Raw genomic sequence first — 12,678 nt, 5'->3', positions numbered from 1 at the left:
GATTGGTAGCTGCAGAGGCAGTTGTTATGATAATGGGAGTAATATTTCATTTAGTACAGTGAGTTGCAGTGAGTGGTGCTGGCGTTGGTCGGGGGAGCGGTGGTAGAGGCAGGAACAGGAGCGTTGCCATCGGAGCGCAGTCACCTTGCCCGATATAGAGGCAGCCGTGGGAGAGAACGGAGGTGAGACAGAGAGCCTTAGAGCAGACAGCACCATCTGTAACTCTGAAACACGCGAGAGGATGGAAGAATAGAGAAGCCGGAGTGCGTGAGGAATGGACAGGAAAGCGGCATCGTTTTCCACACACCGACAGGTTCGGGTGCCGAGTTCAAAACGCGTCGGCAGTTTAGGAATCAAAGTTACTGGTATCTTTCGACCTCACGGCTCAAAAAATAGGAAGTAAGCAAGAAAACTTGTGAAAAGCAAAACTGAATACATGAATTAGTTCGACCTTGGGTAAAGACTAAAGTTGCTGCCCAATTTGACATACAATTCAGACAGAACATCACTTTTACACATGTCCTTTATGACTACGCCATGGGTGTATGTCTCTGTTTTATTCAGGAAAATTTTGTACATGGAGGGAGGGGGTGGACCTGGCCTATAGGACACAGGTACCAGGGTACTGGGTTTTAGAGAGAGCAGCGGGGTTGGACCTGGGTGTCGGAAGTCTGAGTTGAAGCGGGGCTGTGGAGGGTGGAGATTAATTACACAGGATTAGTGGAGCTGGGCTGCTGTGAAGGTTGGGGCTTGGTTATGAAGGACATGGGTGGAGCTGGGCTTGACGAGTCTAGCTGCGTGATGGCGTAGAATGACAAAAAACCATTTCAGCTGCTGTTGCACTTTGATTAACATATGTGTAATTGTCACAACTGCGATTGCAATTTAGAATATTGGGATACAGTGATGTTGCAATTTCTCTATGTGTTTTTCACTCACTGCTCCCTGTTTGTCTATTTGTATTCTGGCTCTGACTGTGTGCTGATACCACTGCTGTCTCTTATATTCTCCTGACATCTCTTCTTTATTCTCTTTGCACCAGGTTCGTATCAGTCCACACATCTAGCTGTGATTCAGACTACATCAGAAGGGCCTTTTTTAGGTGAATCAGTGATAAAAAATTATATAACAATGTAGATTGCATTATTTTCATATTATATTGGTTTTGTTTGTTCCATAATATTGTATCACAAATATTTATCTTTGAATATTGTGTTCTGCAGTTGTGAGTCAATGCCTCTTGCTCCTGTATGTAGTGTAATAGTGTGTAATGTAGTGTAGTGTAATATTTTTCATCTCTCAGTCTGCTGTAGTCTCTTTGCCTCTGTCTAACACAGTCCCTTCATAGCCAAAGTCTAGAAATCTTTATAACATCAAAGAGGGAGAGAGGGAGGGGTGGGGGGGAGAAAGAAGGAGGGGTGCCTTGTATCTGGGTTCTGTCGGAGGGGAGAGAGAGAGGCAGGGGAAGGGAGAAGAGGGGGAGGGGCAAGAGCATCAGAGAGAAAGAGAATGGTGTAGAGGGAGGGGAATGAAGGAAGGAATCAACCAACCAGCTGAAAGACAGAGAGATCGGGGCTGTTTGAACATGCTACTGTGGAGAGAGAGCAAGAGAGAGAGAGGGAGAGAGAGGGAGACTGGTTGTCAGAACCAAGGAAATAGAACTGTTACTACTGTTATTATTGGAGGACGTAAGGAGGACTGAGGATATGCATTCACATACGTATAATTAGCCTGGATAGACCTTAAAATGTAATTCTGTGTGGCACAATTGTTGCAACGGTACATTGATTTTTTTTTTTCCTCAGTTCTATTTTTTACCTGTCTTTCCTCTCTCCCTCTCTCTCATTTTTTGCAACTGCCAGCCGCTGGGTCTTCCCTCTCTCCATCCCTCCTCTGTCAGTCTCCCTCTCTCCGTGCAGGAAGGAGGGATCTACGAATAGAGAGAGAAAGAAGAAGAAGACAGAACATTGCACACAGTAAGAGAAGGAGTGTTTCTTTTTTTTCCCTACTGCTGGAACACGAGGGGGTGAAGGATGGAGAGAGAGAGAGAGATGCAGAAAGAGGCAGACGAGGGAGAACGATGGGAGAGAGGTAGAGGAGTGAGGAGAGAGGGGGAACAGCTGTAGGGAGAATGAGGCGAAAGGAGGATGAGGGGAGTGAGTAAAACGGGTGGGGAGAGAGGGATTGCTGTCAATATGGAGAGAGATATTTATTCAGATAGCACCATTTGTGTGATTGTGGCCAGTGTGTTTGCGCCAGGCTCAGAGCAAGAGATTTGAGGCATGAGAGCGATGGAGAAATGTATGCTTATGTAAATACTGTATTAATGCAGTGACAGTAAGATAAAAATGGATGGCTGTAGGAGGTACACTGGAAAGAAGATAAAAATAGTAAGAGGCAAGAAACATGAATGAGGTAATGCTGAGGTTTTGAAGAAGAACATGTTAAGGACTAAAGTGGGAAGTAGTGAAAAAAGAGGAATGGGATATTCAGAGAGGAGAGAGAGAGAGAGACTGACAGAGAAGATACTGAGGTACAGGAGGAAGGAGGAGAGAGATGTTTGAGTTACAGGGGATGAAGGGAAATGACATGGATAAGCGTGAGATGTAAGCGTTAATGAGCAAAAGAGGAAGAGGTGGAATAGGTCTGAGAGAAGGAAGAGAGGGAGAAAAATGTGTGTGTGCCTGCAATTATATAGAGTGTAGCCAGCAATCTATATAGAGCAGGAGAGAGAGAGAGTGAGAGAGAGAGAGAGAGAGAGAGAGAGAGAGAGAGAGATGGATAGAGAGAGGGAGAGAGAGTGAGAAAGAGGGAAAGGGAGAGAGAGGCTTTTATTAAAGGGGCCTTGCATCCAGAATTCTGTCACTTTGTGATACACACCCACCCACATACGCTGGGATGCACAGAAATTCACTCACACAGACACATGCATCCAGTGAAACGCACTGCTGCCCATTCATAGAGCTGGTATACACTCCATTGATTTATACGTCAAAATACGCCCGTGTTCTCAAAACCAGCACATATTCATGTGCACAGATGCTGATGCACAAACTCTGGCACGCTCATGTGCAACATTACTTTCTCATATCATCACACACAATATGAGTTTGATACATAAGATAGGAGATACAGATACACCCACCCACACGCCCTACGCAGAAAGAAAAGGAAAATGGGTTTTGGTGCCAGTCTTTGCAAGAGAATACCAGTCTTGAGAAGTTGGAGGAGAGCAAAAGAAAAAGCGGGAAAAGTGAGAAATAGAGAAAAGCGATAAGTTGACTTATCTGAACACATGCTAATCTCTGGCCATCTACAGAGCCGATCTACAGCTATTATCCACTGTATCCACTGTATCTATTTATAGCGTCTTTGTCTCTAATGTGCATCTTCCATCATTCTCTCCCTCATCCTCTCTTACTCATTTTGTGAACATTGCCCAATGGAGAGGGTGTAGGTAGGTTACTGTGTGGGGCGCACATAATTACATACTGAAGTGCTTTTGATAGACAGAGAGAGCATGGGAAAAAGGAGGAGGCAGGCAGGTGTGTGGAAAGTTGAGCTGTTAGTGAACAAGCAAGACAGATAAGAGAGGAACGAGTATAAAATGATCTCTTGTGAGCGGTGTGTGTGAAAATGGACTCTGGGTGAAGAATCGAGAGTGATCCCGCAACAGTGAATGGAGAGAGGGAAAGTGAATGGAAAGGCAAGAGGTGTTCAGATGTGAACGTATAAACAGAGTGGGAATTTGTGATCTTTCAGGTGGGTATAGGATTCCAGGCAGTGAGGTTCATACACTATTATTGCACGTTTATGTATGATGACTTTAAACTCAGAGAGTGCGAGAGAGAGAGAGGGAGGGAGGGAGGGAGGGAGGGAGGAGTAGAGGGGTGGAGGAAAAGAATGACAGTAGTAGAATGACATGAGTGGCCAGTAAGAGCCAGAACTGGTATTACCACAGAAACAAAAGAGTACACTAAAATTAGCAACAGCTGAGGGAATGACTGACAAAAGGAAAAAAAAACTGGACTGCTGCTGACATTCCGTCTCGCAGCGTTGCATGTGGAGCTAAAGGCCGGACTTGCCATGTGACACCTCCTCCCTCCCAACCCCTCTCCTTTTCCTCTTGGCATTCCAGGGAGTCCAGCAGTAGAACTCCCTTTGTACTTATGATGCTCCACTCATTCCATGTTGATTCCCTCAGCCGAGACAGTGTCAATATCTGTAAGAGAGAGGGCTGGAGCTTGCTAGTTCTCTTTGTCGTAATTGTGTTGTAACTTCATATGTTCTCTTTTCTAAGCTTATTCTTTAAGCCACTGTAAGTTAAATCTTCACAAGTCTCCTCTGACAATAGCAGAAATAACACACTGTTGTGTCATCCTACAATGGCTATTTTATATATTTTCCTAGTAAAATATGATAATGATGTAATAGTAAATGCTTTAATTTACAGAATGTAAGTTCATTTGAATAGTCTATCAGAGCAATTTTGGTCTCAAGCAAACGCTTATTACATATGATGATACCAACGCCACATAACTCTATTTAAATACAGCTTATCCTGAATTTGCTCAGTATTCACTTAACCTGCTGGTGCTTCTGCTCGGTGTTCATGTCTCATGTCTCGGTGCGCCAGGGTGTCTGTTTTACCCCAATCCCTCTGTATTTGCGCTGGCAAGGGGAAAAGCTCTCCTTCAATATTTGCTGTGTGTGCTCCAGGGGGAGGGTTCAGCCCTCTACACTTAGCCCACTCGCTCCCTCTCTCTTCCTCTCCATCCCTTCCCCTGATTCTGCCTGCAGTACATGACTGATCTGGGACATACTGCCTCCCTTGCGTTGTGGCCTACTTCAGCAATTGTCCTTCTCCCTCTCTCCCTCTCTCCCTCTCTCTCTCTCTCTCTCTCTCTCTCTCTCTCTCTTTCTCTCTTTTCTCTCTTTCTCCTTTCTGCTCTCCTGCTTAATCTCTCACTCCTACCCTTTTTTTCCCCTCCAACTCTCATCTGTCCTCTTCGTCCATCCCTCTGTCTGTGCCGTAGAGGCAGCTGTAGTATCATGTGCTCGCAAACTTCATCTCAACCATGAATCTCGAGACTGAATTCTGAGCAAGTCTGTGGAAGAACTCTGTGTGTAGCAAACTGTACCAGTCTCAATGAACTGCCCTTTAGTGAGACTCTGCCACTATTCAGCCTCATGTAGGTCACCCCTGTATCCATGTTTCTGTGATAAGATATACAGTATATGGGGCCCTGGGTATATAGTGCTGTGTAAGTGTTAATGGTTGTGTCTTTACTGCTCAGGAAATGACAAGTTGAGCACTGTGATGCTCAGGTGTAAAAATAGTCCAATTGGTTTTTTGATGGTATACTGACAATGAGCTTGGTTTCTCTAGCTGTATATGTAATAGGGGAACCAGGAGAGGCCTTTTATCCCAGGAGTAATGTTGGTTAGCCAGCCTAATTTCCCCCTTGGTGCTTTATTTTACATGCGTTACTCCTTAATAAGTACTCACTTGATGCAGTTCAAGGTGCTGATCTACCATAATACCAATTAAGGACATGGCTGAATTTTGCATGCAGCACAGGCCAGTGAAAGATGAGATATGAGAAGTGACTGTGCCGTTGAAAGAGTGGGACGTGACTTCGCTGCAGCCTGCAACAAAAAAGTGCATCATCAAAGGGATTGTTTTTAGAAGCAGATGCTTCATGAAGGGGCTGGCTTGGGAAGGGAGGGATTGCATCATGGTATATGGGTCCTGTTGCGTTTTAAAAGAACAGAGGCTGTCTTTTTTTCAATCGGGCGGCCTCTCGTTTGTTGCCGGTGATGGATGGGGAGTGCGTCTATTAGATGGAGATCAGATGGATGAGATCCCACCCCCCCTACCCCCACCACACCACACCCACCCACCCAGCCACCCACCCTAACCCTCCGTTGTCCACTCCCACAGGCTGCTCACTAGCTGCAGTGCGCCCCGATCAGGTTGTTAACTTATCTATGCAACAAGGGTTTCTTAGGTTCAGGTGAGGTGTTTGCTGGGTCCATAGGCAAAGAGAGACATGTGTGGTTTTTGGAAGCCCTGCTGACAGAGGGGTGTTGGACCGTTGTCAGAAGCGAAACACAGGAAGCCCAGGACCTGAGCCACACCCCTTCCCTTCATGTTCCCTTTGATATACCTCTTGCTCAATGTCAGATTGCTCCAGAGGGACAAATTACATTTCTGTAGATGCTGCCAAAGCTTACAAAATATTGACAGCTGTATAGTCTGGAATGGCATAAACATCATACTTTATTTAATGACAGTAAAACAATAATGAGTTTCCTGATTAAAAATTGTTTACACAACTATGGGTGGTACTTTTAATCTAAAAAAGGCCATTAAAGTATTATAGCCACTTCCGGTAATGGCAGCAGCAGTACAAGCAGTAGTGAATAAAAAGGACCCAGTATCATAGGAAATCAGTCAACAGTTCTAGAAGTGCTGTGTCAGTCAGCAATCATTGATTTTCACATTAATACACTTTTGTTAAAAATTTTACCTTTATTCTCAAATTAAGTTATGCAAAGTATGCATTACACTATTGTCATGTAGCAGATGCTCTTATCCAGAGCTACTTACGTAGGTTGCAGTTTTATCTATGTATATAGCTGGATATTTACTTGAGGCAGTTCTGGGTATTTTACCGAGGGGTGCAGTAGCAGCACCCCAGTGGGGAATCAAACTCACAACCTTTCGGTTACGAGCCCTGCTCCTTACCACTATGCTACAGTGCACAAGCGAGGCGCCATGCTTCCAGTGGTGCTGGCACCTTGGGTGGCCACGAGTGTTGGATACGAGAAAGGGGCGTGCGCTTGGCGGTGATTGGTAGTTTATCAGTTTGACCTGCCAATGAACTGCCTTCTCGGTTTGGTTCGTCTGGCATGGACCCCCATCCTCATCTCTGGTGATGCAGCAGCAGCAGTGCACCCCTTGCCTTATCTGTAGCGTGCACAACACCACTGCCTTTTCTTAACCAGCCCTTATCACTGTATTAACCTCCTCATCCAACAAGCTTCTTAATGCACATAAGGTTTTTCCCTTTGCTGGCCAAGAAAGAAGTGTTCTTCACTTCAAGCAGTATAGTTTGTGAAGGCGTTGAATCGAGATGAATGCGTCTTGTTTCTTAAAATAGCTGATGTGAACTGGGAGGGCTGTGGCTGGGGTCTAAGATTACAGGAATTAAGGGCTGCAACCCCCTGTTTATCCAACCGTGCCAATCTCTAATGCTGCCTTTAGGGCTTTCGGTCAAACAACACTATTAAATCAGCGCAGCTTAACATGCAATCTCAGCTAAACTCCACCAGTCGGGTTCAGCCTCAGCTAAATTCCGCCGATAATTGTCAATCTCTTCTTTACTTGAATGATCTATCTGCCCCAGCTCAGTTATAGTCAGTCATAAGGTTAATTTAGTTTATCAGTTGTATGTGTTACGTCCAGTACTGCCTATAGTTCAAAATGAATAAATTTGCTTTTATAAAAACTGATATTTGCAAATAATGTGCATATATATGTAGATTCATCTGTCTTACATTCTTGCGCTGTAGAGTACATGCATCAAATGAAATAAGTGGCAGTGGCAAAGAAATTATACACTTTGTAAGACACGTGGTGAAGCTTGACATTTGAAATTTAGTCCTTACACCTCTGGTCATTTCGTTTTAAGGTGAATCACAGGTTATTAGGAGGTGTGTTTTGCGTTAGTATTTCTAAATCTGATCTATGGCACAGTCTGTGTACCCTACCCACACAGGGACTTGACCCTGCTCTGCAGTGGTTAACCTCTCAGTAAGCAACACCAGTAGTATGGCGTGTCTAGGTGAAACCTCACTTTTTCAGATGAATCAAACTGACTATATTTTCCCATATGATGCATGTTTTGATGCTGATCCTCTGCTGAACGTCCTTACACTGGACAGTTTTAGTACCTGTAAAGAGTTCCAGTACCAGCAACAGTGGACATAATTGTGTTGTGCCGACATGACCGGTTTGATCATGTAAGCTTGCCACATTAATAATAGAACTGCCGCTTGCTGCTGTATTTATAGAAACACTGGAGAACATGGTTGGATGGAAATGATATATGAAACATTTATTCATTGCGCAGGCATTTAGACACCACGGGTGCCCTCCCTGATTAGTGGCAGTAACAGAAAGAAAGGCAAAAGGAACTCAGAACGGAGAAGAGGAAGTGGTTTCAACTTATCCTAAATGCTTCCACATTTCATTTGAGTGCAGAGCAACGGCCCTGGTAAAATGGTAATGAATCGATGCAACGGAAAGGTTTCTCTCCAGCAGACTTATGCAAAGCCAATGATTAAATAAAGGGAAGGAAGACACTTGTGGTGCCAGTGCCAACTGTTTTCCCGGTACCTCCAACGCGCCGCTGATGGCATCTAAGGTGTGAGACATTATACAACCCTAGAAGCACATGAAGTTCCACTCAGCCACTCACTTGACTAACACCTGTGCCTCATTATCATGGTATCATGGTCAAATATCTCTCCACGTTCAGGCCACTTTGAACATGTTTCCTCTTCGGGTTTTCGTTCCTGATTGAATACGTGTTCGTGTTCATGGAATTGAACCTGATCATCTGCCTTACACCCTGCCACGTTCCATGGTTTTATTGAATTTCTGTGTCTGGTTCCAGTTTGTCGTTATCTCTTTGTTGTGGTGGGGTCTAATCTCATTACTTTGGGGTCAAATTCTGAAAAGAACTGGAAGTAATTAAATCAACAGTTTTGATACCGGCTCAGAATCGGTTGAGAGGGAGTTTGCAGCTTCGTTATAATTAGTTTGCTCTGTTCTCTCCTAATTTAGACTTGCTTATTTAAAATGAATCCGTCACATAATAATTGGCACACCTTACAGAGGAAGAAAAACAGTGAGAGAGATGTGACATATCAAGTGTCGCTGAGAGAAAGGAGGGAAAGTGAGAGAGCAGAGAGGAGGGAAAGAACAAGGGATGATGCGGATAGAGAGATATAGTGGAGAAGAACGGAGAAACGATGAATAAACTGCAAGAGAGGGAGAACAATTGGGAAGAAGAGCAAAGATAGGAAATCTTTTTGATGTTGAGCCATATTGATTGACCTACATAGCGTAGATTAAGACAATAACATTTCTCTCCCCCTCTCCCTCACACACTCAGAATTTATTAAAACAGATTTAATCTATACCTTCCCATCATCCTTTTATTTGTTCCTGCCTTTCACATATCTAGCACCAACATGAAATTCTCAGCGCTTGTCACTTGCAGTATAAACCCCTATGATTCTTGTCATGACCATTCAAGTTTAAATGTTTTTGAAAGACTGAAGAGTCTGGTACACCTTTGCCTCAATAAACCAACTTTATTCATTTTAATGGAACTACCTTATGGAAAAATTAAATGTTTTTACATACATTAACATATGAATTTTATACAAATATATAAGGAATGTACATCTATCTATGACTGTGCATACATTATGTACTTATGTAGTACTTGCACATATGTAATATTATGGACATATTTGTTGCAGTATGTGCAAAAATATAAGAAAAATCATGTATCATCACATACCATGTGATACATTATATAATTATACAGATAATTCTACATATGTTGTACATTAAATTTACATTTATGAAAGTCATAATAATCAATACATTTCACTGAAAAACCAATTAAAATATTTCATACAAATAAATAGCATGAGACTCGCAGGAACACAGGAGAAACCGCGAGGACAAGATAGAAATCCAGTTCCACGTAACTGTAGACGTCAAGTTGTGAAACAGCCGGGGAGGTTTATCATGTCACCTCAAAAGAAGCTAGCATCTAAACCCATCCACTTTCACTGCAGCCCCGACATTAAGCTGCTATCAAGGCTTATCATTCCAAGGTTTTTACATCAGTAATGCCCATCGCGCACTGAAATTAATGTAAAGGCACTTTACTGAAGTAGGAGCCGGTCTTATCACTGAACTCAGAGGTCTGCTCTTGACAAGTGCAGCTCTGATGTGGACAATTTAATTCAGCGTTCCCAAACTTATGACGGCTTGCTGCGACACCACACAGTCATAGTTGCAAATTGCAGTGTCAGCTGTCAGGATTCCTTTACCTGAAAGTTTCCAGTGATATGTGTGAATGGGGTTTTCGAGGGAGAGAAGCAGCAGCTTTGCAGAAATAATAGTGCAGGATTTTATTTTGTGTCAATATACAATATCAAGATTCTGTATGTCCTCTAACCATCAAATATCTCAGTATTCTATGATTGGAATAAGTAAGCAAGTTGTAGTAGTCCTTACATGTAAAACTGTTCATGTTGTCCTCAGTTCTCATTTCAGTCCAGCACCGATGTATTATATGGAGGTGACTGGAGCAGTTTCAAATATTTCTCTTTTTTATGTGTTCTAATTGCAGGTTTATTAGGCATGCTTTTAAAAGCATACAAATAACATCAAACCACGTCGGATCGTTCAATATCTCAACTGCCTGCAGCGGCAGCGTGTCTCCTCTTAATATTTCAGTATCGTCATATGCTCAGTCTTCACCCCATAAGAAAGTGCTCTAACAGCAACGCCTGAATGAAATATTCATCAAGGGCTTAACTGCACAGGCCAGTTGCCCACACAACCTCAAGCGGGAAGACTTGCTTTTGTTTAATGCTTCGTCACGAGGCTCCTCTGACTTGACGGTGGCAGGTCTGTCACTCAGGAGACAGAAGATGCTCTGTTGTGTACCTGGTTCACAGGGTCAGAAGGCTGCACATTGCCTTCCTCTTACATAAGCTACATCATCTGTTACGCTGCAGCTCCTCCGCCCTCCTCCCCCTTCCCTCTCTCTCTTTTCCTGGCCCTCTCTCTTTCTCTTTGTCTCTCATTCACTTATTTCCATTCCCCCTCCCCATCCCCCCCCCCCCCACCCCCGACATGTACAAAGGCAAACAGAATTTCACTCCCACATGTTGCAACTAGATTTGTAATTCTAAATTTGTACAGGCTTTACCATCGTATTGATTCATGAGCACTAAAGCCCATGCAAGGTGGGAAACTGAAATCAATTTTAAACACTCCCACCGTAAATGAGCCCAGCTCTGGATGGCTATTGTTCATAGCTTACAAGATGTTGTATTAAAGGGTTATGCCCGTAGCTTACACTTCACACATTATCCATGTTTGCAGATGGCCATTTAAATAGTTCAAATTCATCATGTTAAAGAGTCAAGGTTAATACAGCACTGCCCCACACCTGTTCTGAACTCACAGCCTTCTGGTTACAGGTATAGTTTTCCAGTTACTAGGCCACACTGCTGTCTCTATGTGCTATATATGAATATTATACTCTATCTAGGGCGTACGGAACCGTGTGACGGATTCCCCTAGCGCTTAACCGTACCTCCCACAGTCTCTTGGTGCTGTGAGACATTACTGCTAGGATCTCCTGATCCTCATTACTAAAATAATTATGTACCTGCTCTAATGCTCTCTTCTGCAGTTACAGGTTTTATTAATTAGGAATGTACATATTTTAAACGCACAGCTGAATATTTCATCTCTTGCTTATTAACATAAATCGCTGCCTGTATGTCCTCCCTCTTCGCGGTTTGAATATGCTGTGAGTGATTGGCCACTGGGGTGGGGTTTCTCAGGTCAGCGCTGAAGTGATGTGTGCTCTGACGCTAAGTGGAAAGCCCAGAGGCTTTCGAACGACAGAGAAAAAGTGTGATATTACTCCACCATCTGTCAGACATTTTTAATTTTTAGTTAGGGGCATTGCTTTTGATAAAGGGCTGCATTCTTCAATCTTTCTCTTCTGCTCTCTTGCTCTTTCCCTCTTACACATATTGTGAAATTGTCCTTAAAAAACTTTGGCAGCTCCTCCATCCAGAAATTGCAATTGCGATGAGGGGGGGGGGCACACCATGTATGAGCGAGGGCAAGGGATGGAGACAGATTGAGAGAGAGAGAGAGAGGGAGCGAGAAAGAGAGAGAGAGAGAAATTGGACGCTCCAGTTTTGTGGTGTAAAAGTGGGGCGATCTGTACCTTGGAAGTTTCCCAGTTAAATTTCCTGGGGACCAAGACACTGAAAATATCTATCTATATAACTCTGTCCTACATAGACATTGGGGGGGTTGGGGGGGGGGGTAATAATAATAATAGTACAGTATGCATTACATGCACATTGGATAGTACAGTGACTGACTGGACACACTGAAAGTAAAACACTGACAAAAACAGAGGAAATTCATGAAGTAGTAAAGTTATAAAGACAGGGTGTGTGCCATAGAAAGAAGTATGTGTAAGAGAGAGCGATAGTAGGCTTTCAGTGAGTGCTGTGAAAAGGGACCTACTATAATGCAGTGTGGCAATGCAAACTGACCTGACTGGCCTGAAGTGCTGGAAATGAACTTTTAAGCCTTTTCACGGTTCAGTTTGAATGACTGTATTTTAATGCAACCGAATGAGAATGAAAAGCTTACAGAGGTGACAAAATCATACGCAGTTTATAACTGGGCTGAACTGAAACGGTGTAGCAGGAGCGCGTGAGAGTGAGAGAGAGCGAAAGAGGGGTGACCTAAAATAAGTTGTCCTACATTGAAGGAGAGTGGAAGAAATGAAGGAGGATAAGGAGATCTCTATCTTTGTGCTTTATCTT

General features: G+C 43.4%; 1 protein-coding gene across 4 annotated transcripts in view; it reads left to right on the top strand.

Annotated features, from left to right (window-relative positions):
- Nucleotides 1–1,640: 1,640 nt before the first annotated feature.
- shank1 (SH3 and multiple ankyrin repeat domains 1) overlaps nucleotides 1,641–12,678 on the top strand; it is a 52,094-nt gene continuing 41,056 nt past the window's right edge. For 3 of the 4 annotated variants that reach the window (XM_036552254.1, XM_036552253.1, XM_036552252.1), the window contains exon 1: nucleotides 1,641–1,976. The gene's annotated coding sequence lies outside the window, so the exon portion shown is untranslated. The remainder of the gene's footprint in view (nucleotides 1,977–12,678) is intronic. The other variant, XM_036552251.1, reaches the window with a different exon arrangement.

This window comes from Megalops cyprinoides, chromosome 19, assembly GCF_013368585.1.
Source record: "Megalops cyprinoides isolate fMegCyp1 chromosome 19, fMegCyp1.pri, whole genome shotgun sequence".
Lineage (NCBI taxonomy): Eukaryota > Metazoa > Chordata > Actinopteri > Elopiformes > Megalopidae > Megalops > Megalops cyprinoides.
Note: the sequence above shows the minus strand (reverse complement) of the source record. Positions and strands in the feature narration are given on the sequence as shown.